The sequence below is a fragment of the Hemicordylus capensis genome, chromosome 2 (genome assembly GCF_027244095.1).
Source record: "Hemicordylus capensis ecotype Gifberg chromosome 2, rHemCap1.1.pri, whole genome shotgun sequence".
Classification (NCBI taxonomy): domain Eukaryota; kingdom Metazoa; phylum Chordata; class Lepidosauria; order Squamata; family Cordylidae; genus Hemicordylus; species Hemicordylus capensis.
Genome location: NC_069658.1, coordinates 235193712 through 235207361, shown reverse-complemented (window position 1 = coordinate 235207361; position 13650 = coordinate 235193712). Strand labels below are relative to the sequence as shown.

Below are 13650 nucleotides of genomic sequence, written 5' to 3'. Positions count from 1 at the left end.
GGTAAGAAAATAAATCTGTTTTGATTAAATATAATCTCTTCACTTCTCCTCGTGTCTTCTTGGGTCTTGGGATTCTTGACAGCCAGCACCATAAAAAGAACCCATTGGTAATGTGAGGATTTTTGGAGTCTTCAATTATTCCTGGTTGCAGGGATTTTGGAGTGACAAAAATCTCTTACAGGGTCCAAGATATGGCTTGGCTTGTGTCCAAGAACGGCTTGGGTCCAAGATATCTTAGAGAGCGCTTTCTTTTACATTATCCCCACCGCATGTTAAGGTCATCTGGGGAGGTCCGTCTCCAGTTGTCACCGGTTTGTTTGGTGGCGACTCAGAGACGGACTTTCTCTGTAGCTGCTCCTGGACTATGGAATGCACTCGCAGCAGAAATTCGTAATCTTGATTCCTTACTGACCTTCAAGAGAGCCCTTAAAAGCCATCTGTTTGGCCTGGCCTTTCAAGGTTTTTAATCAGTTTTAACTGTTTTAATGTTAACCTGGTTTTCAGGGTTTTAATTGTTTTGATAGTTTAATTGTTTTTTAAGATGTTTTAAACTGGTATTTATATTTGTATCTCTGTTTTAATTGTTTCTAATGATTTCTGTTTTAATTGTAAACCGCCCTGTGCCATTTCGGAAGGACGGTATAAAAATTGAATAAATAATATATATAATGAGTTTGGACTAATAAAGAAAGCAGGATTTATTTATTTATTTATTTATTTATTGGATTTTTATGGCACTCCAAACAAAAGTCTTAGTTGGATTCAATCCAATATCAATTTTAAAAATATAGAAGAACAATTTAATTCAACTCATTACATGCAATCCATGGATTAGATTGCTCTTCTAGGATATAATATTGGAGGGGTGAATGTAGCTATCTTTGTTAAAATGCAGTGTATGTAAACAAACAAACCACAAGAACCCCACCAAGCATGCAGACTGTACTCAGAGAACTCTGACGTTAACCACAGCATCCCACAGGGCATAGGATCTGTTCTTATATTGAGAAGATGAATGCCTATCAGCTCTCCTCTCCTGCTTTGTCCAGAATACAGCAAGAAAGAGAGAGCCACTATGAAGCTTTGTACTTTATCAAATGCATATAACCAAATACACATTCCAATCACTTTCTCCTTTGACCTCACTTCTTGAGGACCTGTGTCTTTTTCTGATTTCACCAGAGTAACAGCAAAACGGAATCAGGTCCAGTTCTTTCCTCCAACACTCCCCTGCCTGCCCTTGGCATACCTGTGGGAGCTTGTAGATGCCGGAGAAGGATGAAATTTGGCTGGAGATGTCTGATTCAGCTGCTTCCAGAATAGCCAGGAACTTATTCTTTTGCCTGCAGTTCCTATATGGAATATTGTTTCCACTCCCAGATAGGAGGTCTATCATGGCATCCGAAGTAATTCTTCCATCAAAATAGGTATCATAGATGCTGTAGCCCAGGGAGATGTTGGGCAAGAGCCATGGGTCTTGGTTGACCTCCTGAATGGCAAACAAGAAGGACAAGATGTGCCAGTAGTACAAAGTTGATAATCTGCAAGAAAATGCACATGTCACATGTTCATCTTCCACACAATGCAATCAAAAGGTCACATGCTTTCTTCTATATCAGATCCTTACCAGGACATATATACATCACTGAATAAGAACCACATGAGATAAAGGCCAAATAAAGGTTGTAATGGGTTCGTGGGGAGGAATACCATTACTGCAGTGAAGTCAGGGGAGATTTTGGGGTCTTTGCTGGAGAGGAGAAAAGTGCCACAGGCAAATTCCATGTGAGGGACGATTAGAAAAGAGAGGAAAATGAAAAGTGCTACACTTACAATATCCTTCTACAAATCCACGGAGCTGCTACATTTGGAATTCTGTGTAGAGTTTTGGTTGCCATATTTTTAAAAAGGATGGCACTAAATTGGGGAAAGGTACAGAAAGGGGCAACCAGAAAGTTTAGGGGTCTGGAGTGCTTTCTGTACAAGGAAAGGCCCCAATATTTGAGGTGTTTTAGTTTAGAAGAAAGGCAACTGGGGAGGTAGTGTTCAACAATGCACAATGGATTGAGTTCTGCTTACTACAGAAGAGGTGCAACTCAAAACACACTCAGGAACTTTTGCTACCTTGTAAGAGTCACTGTTGCCAAGGATAGAAGGGGAAACTGTCAATCGGCATTCTGGGTTTAGATCACCACCTACAAAAATGTTTCACCACAGCCTGTGTCAGGTGACAGAATTTAAAGAAAAAGAAGAATGCTGGTTCTTTTGCTGAGGAGTAGAAAAACAAAATTCCTAATGAAGTATTTGTGACTAATGAAGTATTTGTGCAATAAACAAAATTGTATTAATTCTCAAAATTGTGCTCCTGTGCATAAGTACCATCAAAGTGTTGGAGGCATGCCACAGGTTGTGTGCCTTGTTGCACAAGCACAATGATCCTTGCATTTGTGCAACCCCCTTCCACAAGTAATTGCACACTTTGCATTAATACAACAGCCCATCACCAAATAATTGCTCACTTCATGATCCTGAGACGGGGAGGCTCATAGAAGATAAATGGTACCATTATACCCAAATTTGGAGCGATAACTCCACTAATGATGTGGTCTCCTTTCCTGTAATAATTCATAGCTTCATGTTCATCCGAGCTGTTGTCATCTGCTGCCTCAGATCTGAGCTCATCCCAGTTGGAATCTGTCTTCAGCAATGCACAGGCTGCCTGGGGGGGCAGCAGCAGCAGCAGCACTATCATTCTGGTTCTGCCTGCAACAGTAACCTCCTTTGTGAAAGCATTTAGCTCTTTATTAAGCTTATCAGAAGAAGCTAAGCCCTCTTGGAAGGCAGAGGCTGTGAGACGACCTTTTTCCTACAGGTGGAATCCAGCTGTGGCTTGCAAGGCAGAGGGGATGATTTGAGCCCTCACTCCACCAGAGTCCTCACCTGCCAAGATGCTCACAAGACTTATTTATGTCTTGGTCCTGCGTAGACACCGTTTCAAGAAGTTTCCTCATACTGCTCTCAATTCTGACTTTTCCCTTTTTGGTCCCCAAAGCAATGTAGGAGACGCCCCTTGAGCTTTGGCAGGCAGATGAAGAAGAAATCATAGTGTTTTGTATGATTACAAGGGGAAGCATCACCTCTGCGACTTCCCTGGCTCTTTGCATGGCACCAGGTGCAGAGCTGGGGAAAAACATGTTTGTGAGAACTCTCCTACTCTGAGATGGGTCATGGAGGAGCAGGTTATCTTGGCCTAAAATTTTTTGAAGATACACTTGCCAAGGATTTTTTGTATTTGTATTTATTTATTTACGGTCTTTCACCAAATAGTACAATACATTTACATGAAAAACTAACACATACTTTCAACAAATATAAAACATTAAATATAAAACCAATCAATCATTTATAATGGAGTACTTATATATATATTATAGCTTCTCCAAAGCCTCAGAAACTCTATTCCTTTAAGGGCCGTAATCTTAAGGCCACATAACAAAACTTAGCTAGTGCGGCCGAGATTGCTATATCCTTGTCATTTAATAGAAACGTTACCGTCGGGTCATCATCTTTTCCATTCAGATCTTTTAGTAATGGGCCAATTAGTTGGTGCCTTATGTTCTGATATATAGGGCATTTCAATAAAATATGGGCCAATGTTTCAACCGCTTGATCGCAAGGACATTTCCTTTCTTCATAGGGTAGTTTTGCATATTTCCCATAGAGTAAAGCCGATGGGAAAACATTAAACCTGGCCCATCTAAATTTTCTTAAGGTGATTGTAAATAAATATGCTGCAGGAGTAAGGTCCGCCTGAGCATAAATTGATTTATAGAAAAACGGAACATTGGCCTTCTCAGTTTGTATATCTATATCTATCAGTCTCTGTCTCACCAGTCTACGGGCTGTATTTTCGCCAGCCTCCAGCAGTAGGACAGGAGATAGTCCACTTTGACTAAGTTTATCTGTTATGTCCCTACTCCAGGATGATTGTACCTCAGCCGATAAGAATTTAGGAATTATTCCCATTGGATAAAGGTGGAGTTTAATCCAATAAAATATTCTTACTAGCCATGCCCTGGATTCCAATTTGAGTAGACCCGCCTCCCGGCGAACTGCCACATTGGGCACACAATTGGGTACGCCAAATAGCGTTCTCAAAAAACCTGTTTGGATTTTCTTGAGTTCATCAAAATTGGAATATGACCCCAGTTGTGTCCCATAAAGAAGCTGGGGGACTACTTTAACCATGTAAAGTTTGATAGCAGCTGGAATGTAATGACCCCCTTGAGACCGATAAAATCTTAGTATAGCTGTGATACTTCGTTTGGCCTTATCTACAGCAGATCTCATATGGGCAGTTTTATGGCCATTAAACTGGAAAACTACCCCTAGGTATTTAAATTGCTTTACCTGGTCTATCCTGCGGCCATCAATTGACCAGTTGAGGCTACGATTTCTTGTGCTGAAACTGAGAATCTTTGTTTTGGTGTAATTTATTGCTATCTGCACTTCTTTACAGTAATCGGCCAACACTCCCAAAGCTTTCTTTAAACCTATTCTGGTTTGGGACAGGATCACAGCATCATCAGCGTACATACGAATCGATAGATATTTGTCAGCCAATTTGGGGACATGTATATCCGTGTCTTGTAGTCGCTGGATAAAGTCATTCACATATAGATTAAATAAAAAAAGGAGCTAATATGCAGCCCTGTCTAACTCCCTTTTTTGTGGATATTTCCTTTGAGAGATGACCCATATTGTCAAGGTGTACACAGAGAGTTGAATTTTCGTGAAGTCTGTCGATTAATAACAACAGCCTCCTATCAATTGATGTTTGGAGTAATTTTGCCCAGAGGATGCCTCTTGAAACAGAGTCAAAAGCCATCTGAAAATCAATGAAAGCAGCATAAAGTGGGGTTTTCCTTTTATGCACATATTTTTCGATTAAATATTGCAACACAATGCAGTGGTCGAACACTGACCTACCTGGTCTAAACCATGCTTGCTCCTGTTCTAAAATGCCCTCCTGGTCCATCCATTCACAAAGTTTAACACACAGATGTTTTGCGTAAAGTTTGCTGATTACGCTAAGCAGACTTATAGGTCTATAGTTCATAGGGTCATCCCATGCTCCTTTTTTATGGATCGGGACGGCAACCGCAAGCCCCCAATCTTTAGGGATATGGGCCGTGCAGTCTATGTATGTGAACAAGGCTGCCAAAATTGGGGCCCACCAATCTATATTAGATAACAAAAAATCTGGGGAAATGAAATCATTACCCGGTGATTTCCCTCTCTTTAATTGTGTGATTAAACATTTAACTTCATGAGTTGTGACTGAGGGCCAATGTGACAAGGAAGGCAAAGAGATGTCCAATGGCAGGGAAGATGTCCAATGCCAAGGATTTGATGATGGGCTCGTCCTTTGGTGGTGTAAAAGGGTACTAGAAAAATGCATGGATGTTAGTTCTATCAATGGCTATAAGACACCCAGCTAAATGGAGCCTTCCCATGTAGTCTACCTCTAATTACCAGTTCCTGGGGGACAAGACTAGGGAAGGCCTACTGGCTCCATAAGCAGGGGTTTCCTGCATGTGTCCAGCCAGCTGCTGTGGAAAACAGGAATGCTAATTTGGATGGCTTTGATCCAGCAGGGTTTTTCAGTATGTACATACACAAGTATTCAAGGGTGGCTACCCCATGAGCAAGGGTGAGGTGTCAGCCTCAGGTGGTGACTGTGCCTCAGAATGGTGAGTGTTGACATCCTGCCCCCCAAGTCCATTGCCAGCAGTGGCTCTCAGCTGCCCCCACTGCCCTCCCTGTATTTGCTAGAGCCAGAGTGACAATTGAAAGCATCTTATCTCTGTGACCAAAGATTACAGGATATTTTAGAAAAGAGAGCATGGGCATATGACTGCAGTGTAGAGAGAGGCTGATTCAGGAGTGGGAGTTCCTTTAGGTCCCAAGTCCCCAAGCTCCATGTTTCCCCCCAACTCTAATCTAGAGTTTACGGCATTTAGGGGGATGTGTTAAATCTTCCTTTGCTGGATGGGGTTACACTCCTGCAGAAGAAACAGATACAGAGCTTGGGAATGCTCTTGGATCCAGGCATCACCATGGTATCTCAGGTGGAGTCTATGGCCGGGAGCGCTTTCTATCAACTTTGGCTGATTTGACAGCTGCATCCATTCCTTGAAGAGAACAATCTCAAAGCAGTGTGCATCAGGTGATAACCTTCAGGCTCAACTACTGCAATGCGCTCTACGTGGGGCTGCCTTTGTATGTAGTTTGGAAACTTCAGTTAGTTCAAAATGCGGCAGCCAGCTTGGTCTCTGGGGTAATCTGGAGATACCATATTATGCCTGTTCTAAAACAGCTGCAATGGATGCCGATATGTTTCCGGGCAAAATACAAAGTGCTGGTTATGACCTTTTTAGCTCTGAATGGCTTGGGTCTGGGTTACCTTAGAGAGCGCCTTCTTCGGTATGATCCCCATTGCTTGTTGAGGTCATCTGGAGAGGTCTGTCTCAATTTACCACCGGTATGTCTGGCGGCGACTCGGAACATGGACTTTTCTATAGCTGCTCCTGGTGTATAGAATGCACTTCTAGCAGATATCCGCAGTTTAGACTCGCTGTCAGCCTTTAAGAGAGCCCTAAAAACTCATCTGTTTTTCCCGGCCTTCCAAGGCTTGTAAAGTGTTGGGTTTTTTAAAGTATTTATTGGATTTAAATGGTTTTAATTGTTGTTGTTGTTGAATTGTTTTTATATTGTTTTTAGCATTCTGTTTTCAATTGTGGGTTTTTATATTTTTAAAGTTGTTGTAGAATGCCCAGAGCTTCTGAATGGGGCAGTTTATCAATGTAATAAATAAATAAATAATCAATTTTCTGTTATTCTATCTGATAGCCAGCCACCAGACCAAGTATGAAATCCAACTTTTAGCTGCAGCAAATGTCACCATTGTCCAATGTCAGCCCGCAATCCCGCTTCTCTCCTCCTGCTTCAACCATTGAATCCTTCGAGTGTCTGAAGGGAGATATCATCAAGGGATTTGGTGCAGGGTGTTATCTATATGCTGGTGACATCCACATTTATTTCTCCATGTCAAACTCATCATGAGATAGCACATCTCCTCTAAATGCCTGTTTGGAGATAGTAATGGGCTGGATGAGGGATAACAAACTGAAGTTGAATTGAAATAAGACAGAGGGACTGACTGTGGGGGTTCTTGACCTGAGAGATGGTTTAGATCTGCCTGTTCTGAATGGGGTTTCACTCCCCATGAAAGATCAGGTAAGTAGCTTGGGAGTGTTCCTGTACCCAAAGTTTTCCCTGGTTTCTCAGGTTGAGACATTGGCCAGGAGTGCTTATTATCAGTTTTGGTTGATATGCCAGCTGCATCCATTTCTTGAGATCAGTGACCTCAAAACAGTGGTACATATGCTGGTAACCTTCAGGCTTGACCACTGCAATGTACTCTATGTGGGGCTGCCTTTGTAGCAATAGCAATAGCAATAGCACCTACATTTATATACCGCTCTATAGCCGGAGCTCTCTAAGCGGTTTACAATGATTTAGCATATTGCCCCCAACATTCTGGGTACTCATTTTACTGACCTCGGAAGGATGGAAGGCTGAGTCAACCTTGAGCCCCTGGTCAGAATCGAACTTGTAACCTTCTGGTTACAGGGCGGCAGTTTTACCACTGCGCCACCAGGGGCTCATGTACATAGACTAGAAACTGTAGTTGGTACAGAATGCGGCAGCCAGGTTGGTTTCTGGGTCATCTCGGAGAGACCATATTACTACCATATTGAAAGAGCTACACTGGCTGCCAATAAATTCCTGGGCAAAATACAAGTTGCTGGTTATAACCTATATAGCCCTAAACAGCTTAGGTCCTGGGTATTTAAGAGAACATCGTCTTCGCTATGATTCCCGCAACCCAGTAAGATCATCTGGAGAAGTTCAGCTATAGTTGCCACCGGCTCGTCTGGTGGCTACTGAGGGACAGGAGTCCCTCTTTGCTGCCCGAAGGCTTTGGAACTCATTTTAAGTTCTAAGTTTTTAAAAAGTTTAAATTTTGTTTTGATTGTTCTTTTATTGTGAACTGCTCAGAGATGTAGGTTTTGGGCAGAATAGAAATTTTTCCAGTAAATAATAAATAAATACTATTTTACCCACAGCTCTTGCTATTGTACACTGCCATGCCCACACTACAGCTACTGATCTGGTTGCAAAGGGAAATCGCAGCACGGTCTGCTGCCCGAAGAAGTCCTCCGGTCCACATGATATTGGCTGCCTCATGTACACCTCATACACCCCCAAAATCCCAGCCCTTGCTCCAAGAGGACTTCCCTTGCCTTCAGCAGGCAGCCTCTGACGGGGAGCGGCACCTCTGGCTCTGCACAAGGTGAAGCCAGGATGCCCATGGCATCTGGCATCACCCCAACAGTTGCCTAGTGGCCCTGTGTGAACTGATTAAACAGCTTGTTCATGTGGATCATCAAGGCTCACACAGCAACAAAGGGGAGATTGCTGCCTATTTGTGTAATTTCTGGTTTGCCACTTTTGCAAGCATAGAAGCCCAGGAGGTCTGCCAGTCTTTCCCACCTGCCAAACCCACAACGCTGGTCCAAGAACATAGACATGGCCTTCCATGAGATCAAGGATGGAGGGCCCCTTCCAGACATTCCAGATAGACTTCACAGACCAACCACCATCCCAGGGATTTGGTCATTTGCTAGTGCTCCTTTGTGTGTTGTCAGGATGGTCTGAGATGCTTCCCTGCCAAAAGGCAGATGCTGAGACGGTTGCAAAATGCCTCCTGATTGATATTATCCCAAGATGGGGCCTGCCCATCTGTCTGTGAGATGGGAACTGTGATATGGGATCTCACTTTACCAGTAAGGAGATCAAACTGGTCTCCAAGGCTCTTGGGATCCAACTACAGCTTCACACCCCATACCACCCTGAAGGTTCAGCCTATGTGGAGTGTCAGAACCAGAACTTAAATAATAAATTGGCTAAGGTGGTGAAGGACACTAGTCTGCCTTAGCTGGATGCCTTGCCATATGTTTTGCTATCCATTTGCAGTTGACTCTGTTTGAGATCATATTGGAGAGACCTATGCTGGTGGAGGTGGAGCTTCCTGCGAAAACAGTGAAGGAAGAGCTATACTAGCTGGAAAATGAGATTGGTGGGGCTGTGGCTGTTATCCTTGTGGGCCTGGCCTGGTTGGCTGTGAAGCCTGTGTTGGCAGATTAGGAGATGAACCTTTGGGAGTTGCTGTGAATCTGACTGCCAGAGACGCCAATCTTTCTAGTTGCTGGGTGTGCAACTACTTCCCTGGACCTGTGGGACACAAATCCTATTCCATTGGGCATGGTGGCTCAGGATGGCCCATGGAAATATGGAAATACCACCACCATACTGAGATTTAGTGTGGAACATCCAACTGGTCCCCACCCTTTGATGGCCACCTCTGTCAGGGTACAAGGGAACCCTTTCCTTTGTGTGCAAAGCAAAAGGGTCCCTGGGGGGCGATATTCCGAGGTAGGTCAGATCTGGCACTACCTGATGTGGCCACTCATCAGGTGTACAGGATGATAGCCATGAGTGCAGTGAATGTTACTTGATCTACTTCATGTCCTAGGTGCAAGATGGAGGCTTGGCAAGTGAGCACTACTGTTGGTATTATATGGGTGCTTGATAATGGTGAGTCAATGTTCATGACAGTGACCTTCTGAATCAAACCCTGATACCCCATTTGACTCCCCTTTCTTGAGCGCACTGGGGTCAGCCTATATGTCTTCTATCTACTCCCTGAGATGTCTTCCTGATTAGGAGGAGAAGGTGTGGGGAAGAGCAAGACCCCAAATGGAAGAATTGGGCAAAGATAGACATCCTAGGATGCTACTGGAGTTGTAGTGATGCCTGCCCTAAAATCTCACCCGGGAAATATTGGGGGAACTTGTACTTTGGGGGTGGGAGTCTCTCCTATCATGGTGCACCCCAACCTAGAGGGGAGCCAGCACTTACACCACTCATACTCTAGGGGGATGAGGGCAGTTCACATCCTTGCTCTCTGAAACACTACTTTCCATGCAGCGGTGAGGGCCATGTTGCCCTAGTTCGGAGTATTTGAACTTGAGTGCACTATGGTGAATATCTCTGCTCGCCTGGAAGCTGCTTTTGAGGCCACTGCTAACACCCTGCAAGACCTCAAAACCGAGGTTGAACAGATAGGAGCTGCAGTCTTGGACAACATATTTTGCCCATCTTTGTCTCCCATTCACAAACAAACAGGGTGAAACCTGCCTAGCAAAGGAGAGAAGTCATGCTTGTTACCACAAAACCAGCTCTGTCTGCCCATTGGTTATGTAACAGAATGCAGTTGTGTGGGGCAGGTGGAATTTAAAGCTCTCCATTTAGCAGAAATGTTCCAGAGCTACCCTAGGGCTGGCTGAGAAAAGGACTCAAATACAACAACAACAGACAACAAAAGCAACAACTATTATATACTGTTTTTCAACAAAAAGGTTGCCAAAGCAGTTTACACAGATCAATAATGAATAAATAAGATGGATCCCTGTCCCCCAAAGTGCTCACAATCCAACAAGAAAAAAAGATAGACATCAACAACAGTCTCTGCAGGTACTGTGCTGGTGGAGGATAGGGCCAATTACTCTGCCCCTGCTAAATAAAGAGAATGAATCACCACATTAAAATGTGCCTCTTTGCCAAGTTAGCAGAGTGGACTAGTCATCTAGTGCAACTGTCAAAATGTGCTTTCGTCACCGGAAATATGTCATCGGAAGGGCCTGAGGAGACCCCCACGTGACCGGAAAGGGTCAGAAGTGGGGGACGCCCTCACCCCCGGAAGTTTGGCACCTACCCTATCATGCCTACCGCAGAATATGTCCAGACATGTCCGAAGGTGGACATGTGACCCCTCTACGAACACGCCTAGTCACCCTGGACCAATAGGAACAGGTTTCAGGCTCCGGAAAGGTCCGAGTGAGCAGGTGTGATAATGGTCATGCGGCCATTTTGTGTAACATTATTGGGTGAAATGGCCCAGAGGAGACCCCACGTGGCCGGAAAGGGTGCATTGAGGAACTTGAAAAATGTTTCTCATAAATTTTGTTTGCACCACGCCTCTAGTGCAGGGAGTTGCTATACAAACAGTAAAAGCCTGAACACTACCGTTTCAGTGGGAAACAAGGTCACCTACTCCACCACCACTGCACATTTGACCTCCACGTAGAGGGAGCATTGTTGACTTTAGCACAACTGTTGCAACTCTCGAGTATCAACAGACCCACGTTCCTTCCAGATCACTGATTTGTTCCACAGCAACAAAGGTTAACTGTCAGATACCACAAAAGTCCTTGCAACTGGTACTGTTCCCCCCCCCAATATTCCGTTTGCTTTTACATCCGTAAGCTCCAGTTACATTGCCTACCCCAAGCCCAACTGCAATCATTTGACACAAGGGCAGACAGGCCACACGGAGAACCTCGCAGGGGGTTTCAGAGAATCAGAGCAGCCAAAACGGTCCCGGGTGTAGACGCTTTTAGGTCAGAACACAATCTGCTCCAGTAAAAATCACGTAACTGCCAGCGTCCCGATTGGAGCCTTCGTCTTTCCCATCTGCTGGATTCCAACAATACGGGCGCAGAGTGGGAAACAGATGTTCTCACCTCCCTCTTCGACTGCCTCCCACCCACACGCTCGCAATTTCGGTGGGCCCAGAATAGCAACAGCCCTGCGATTCCTTGTTGCCAAAGCACTCCTCGCGGCTTGTGCCTTCTATTATATTAGAAGAGCGCCTGCTGCTTAACCCTTCGCATTTAACCCAGTTGCAGTCCGAGAGGGACACAACGCTGCTTTTCAGCTCGAATTGCCTCCTTCTCTTTCCTCCCCACTCCACTCCCCGTTCTCTTAGGCGTCTCCTGCAGTTGTGATGGATGCAAAGGCAAAATGCAAACATCCGAGTCTTTCACTGCACGGTTGCATCCGCCAGAGATGTTTAAAAGGTGAACAGTGCAACGCCTTAATCCCAAACTGCTCCCCACCCGCTGGCAATTGCAGTAAATGACGTGGAAAGACTAAACCACTTCCCAAACCCTGCAGCCAAAGAAAGAAAGTGGGGAAGGGGAGACAATAGCAGGACCTTTTGCACTGTGCCCACTTCTGCTTCTTCTCGCTTGCCAATAGCTGCTGCTCTGACCTTTCTGGCTCACCAAAGCCGGCGCGAGACGGGAAGCAGAAGCAGAACGCGAGCCCCTAGCCAAATGGGCGGGGCGCCGCACGAGGCGGCTGGATCCCAGAATTGGAGGGAGAATTGATGGTAGTTTATGCAGTGTTTCTCAACCGCCGGCACAAGACCCGCCCCTGATCTACCCTTATTGGCCAAGCTTATACCGGGGAGAGGAAAACAAATGGAAACGGTTCGGCTCCGATTGCTGCCGCCGCCTACTCTTCAGAGACCTACCTTCCAAGCAGCTAGGTCGCAGACCAGCACTCAACCCTCCGCGGACCGGCAGCGGTCCGCGGACCGGCAGTTGAGAAACACTGGTCTATGTCCTGCGGTGAGCCAGCAAATCATGGACAAGATGGCCCTTTTTATTACAGATTACATTGTAAGGTGTGGCTGGCTTGAACATGTATGCTGGGTGAGTTTATTTAATTTAAACCATTTACAGGATTGTGAGTTGCGCATGCATGACCCTGTTTATTTATTTGTTGCAGGAGAGCTGTTTTGTAGATAACAGAAACTGCCCTTGGAATACTAGATTTCTACAGATCTTGAGGCATACATCAAAAATGCTGTATATAATACTGCCTGTGTAAATATAGGTTTTAAGAATAAAGATTTAAAAATAAAAAATGTCTGGGTTTTCATTTTTATTTATTTTTGTTTTTTTAAAGGCCCTGTGGGTAAGATTCAAAACCAATCCTGTTCCCTACAGCATGCTCTCCAGAGATAAAATAAGAATTTACTAAAGATGCAAACAGTTTCAAAAACAGGCCTCCCAATTCCTTCCACATGGAGAAAAAAATGAGAGAAATTGCTAAAGATACATGCACTTTCAAAGCAAACATGGACCTAGAGCATGCTCTCCAGAGATAAAATAAGAATTTACTAAGGATGCAGACAGATTCAAAAGATATCAAACAGATTCAAAAGTAGGCCCAGCCACATGGTGTAGAAAAAACAAGTTATAAAATGGTGGGTAGCCATACCTTAGACTTCTTTCTCAGCAGGCTCCTGCTTCTGGGAGTTCTTCAAGGTGAAAGAGAGAGACTTCCTGCTTCACACTAGTTTTATCAATGTGAGTTCTGTGCCCACATGGTCTTGCAAGTCCTTTCTGATTGGATGTCCTCATGCATGCTGATTAGGGGAGTGGTAAAAGATTCATGCTGGCTGATGGGATTATCTCCCCACTGCTAAAGGGCCATTGTCTGGTGAACGCATCCTCCTCCTCTTGTCGGACCCCACCCTACTACAGAACCCTCAGGGCTGGTGAAGCTCCTTGTAAAATATATCTGTAATAGGGTATCCCCAGCAAAAATAAAGCAGTCATTTGTTTAGAGTCAGGATCATTTTTTTTAATTTATGAAATGATACATAAGAAA

General features: G+C 44.5%; 1 long non-coding RNA gene across 1 annotated transcript; it reads right to left on the bottom strand.

Annotated features, from left to right (window-relative positions):
• Positions 1–1076: 1076 nt before the first annotated feature.
• LOC128342284 (uncharacterized) lies at positions 1077–13304 on the bottom strand. The gene is made up of 2 exons (XR_008314888.1): positions 13258–13304; positions 1077–1541 (listed from the first exon to the last, which is right to left on the bottom strand). It is a non-coding gene; the product is annotated as an uncharacterized LOC128342284 (long non-coding RNA).
• Between the last annotated feature and the right edge of the window lie 346 nt (positions 13305–13650).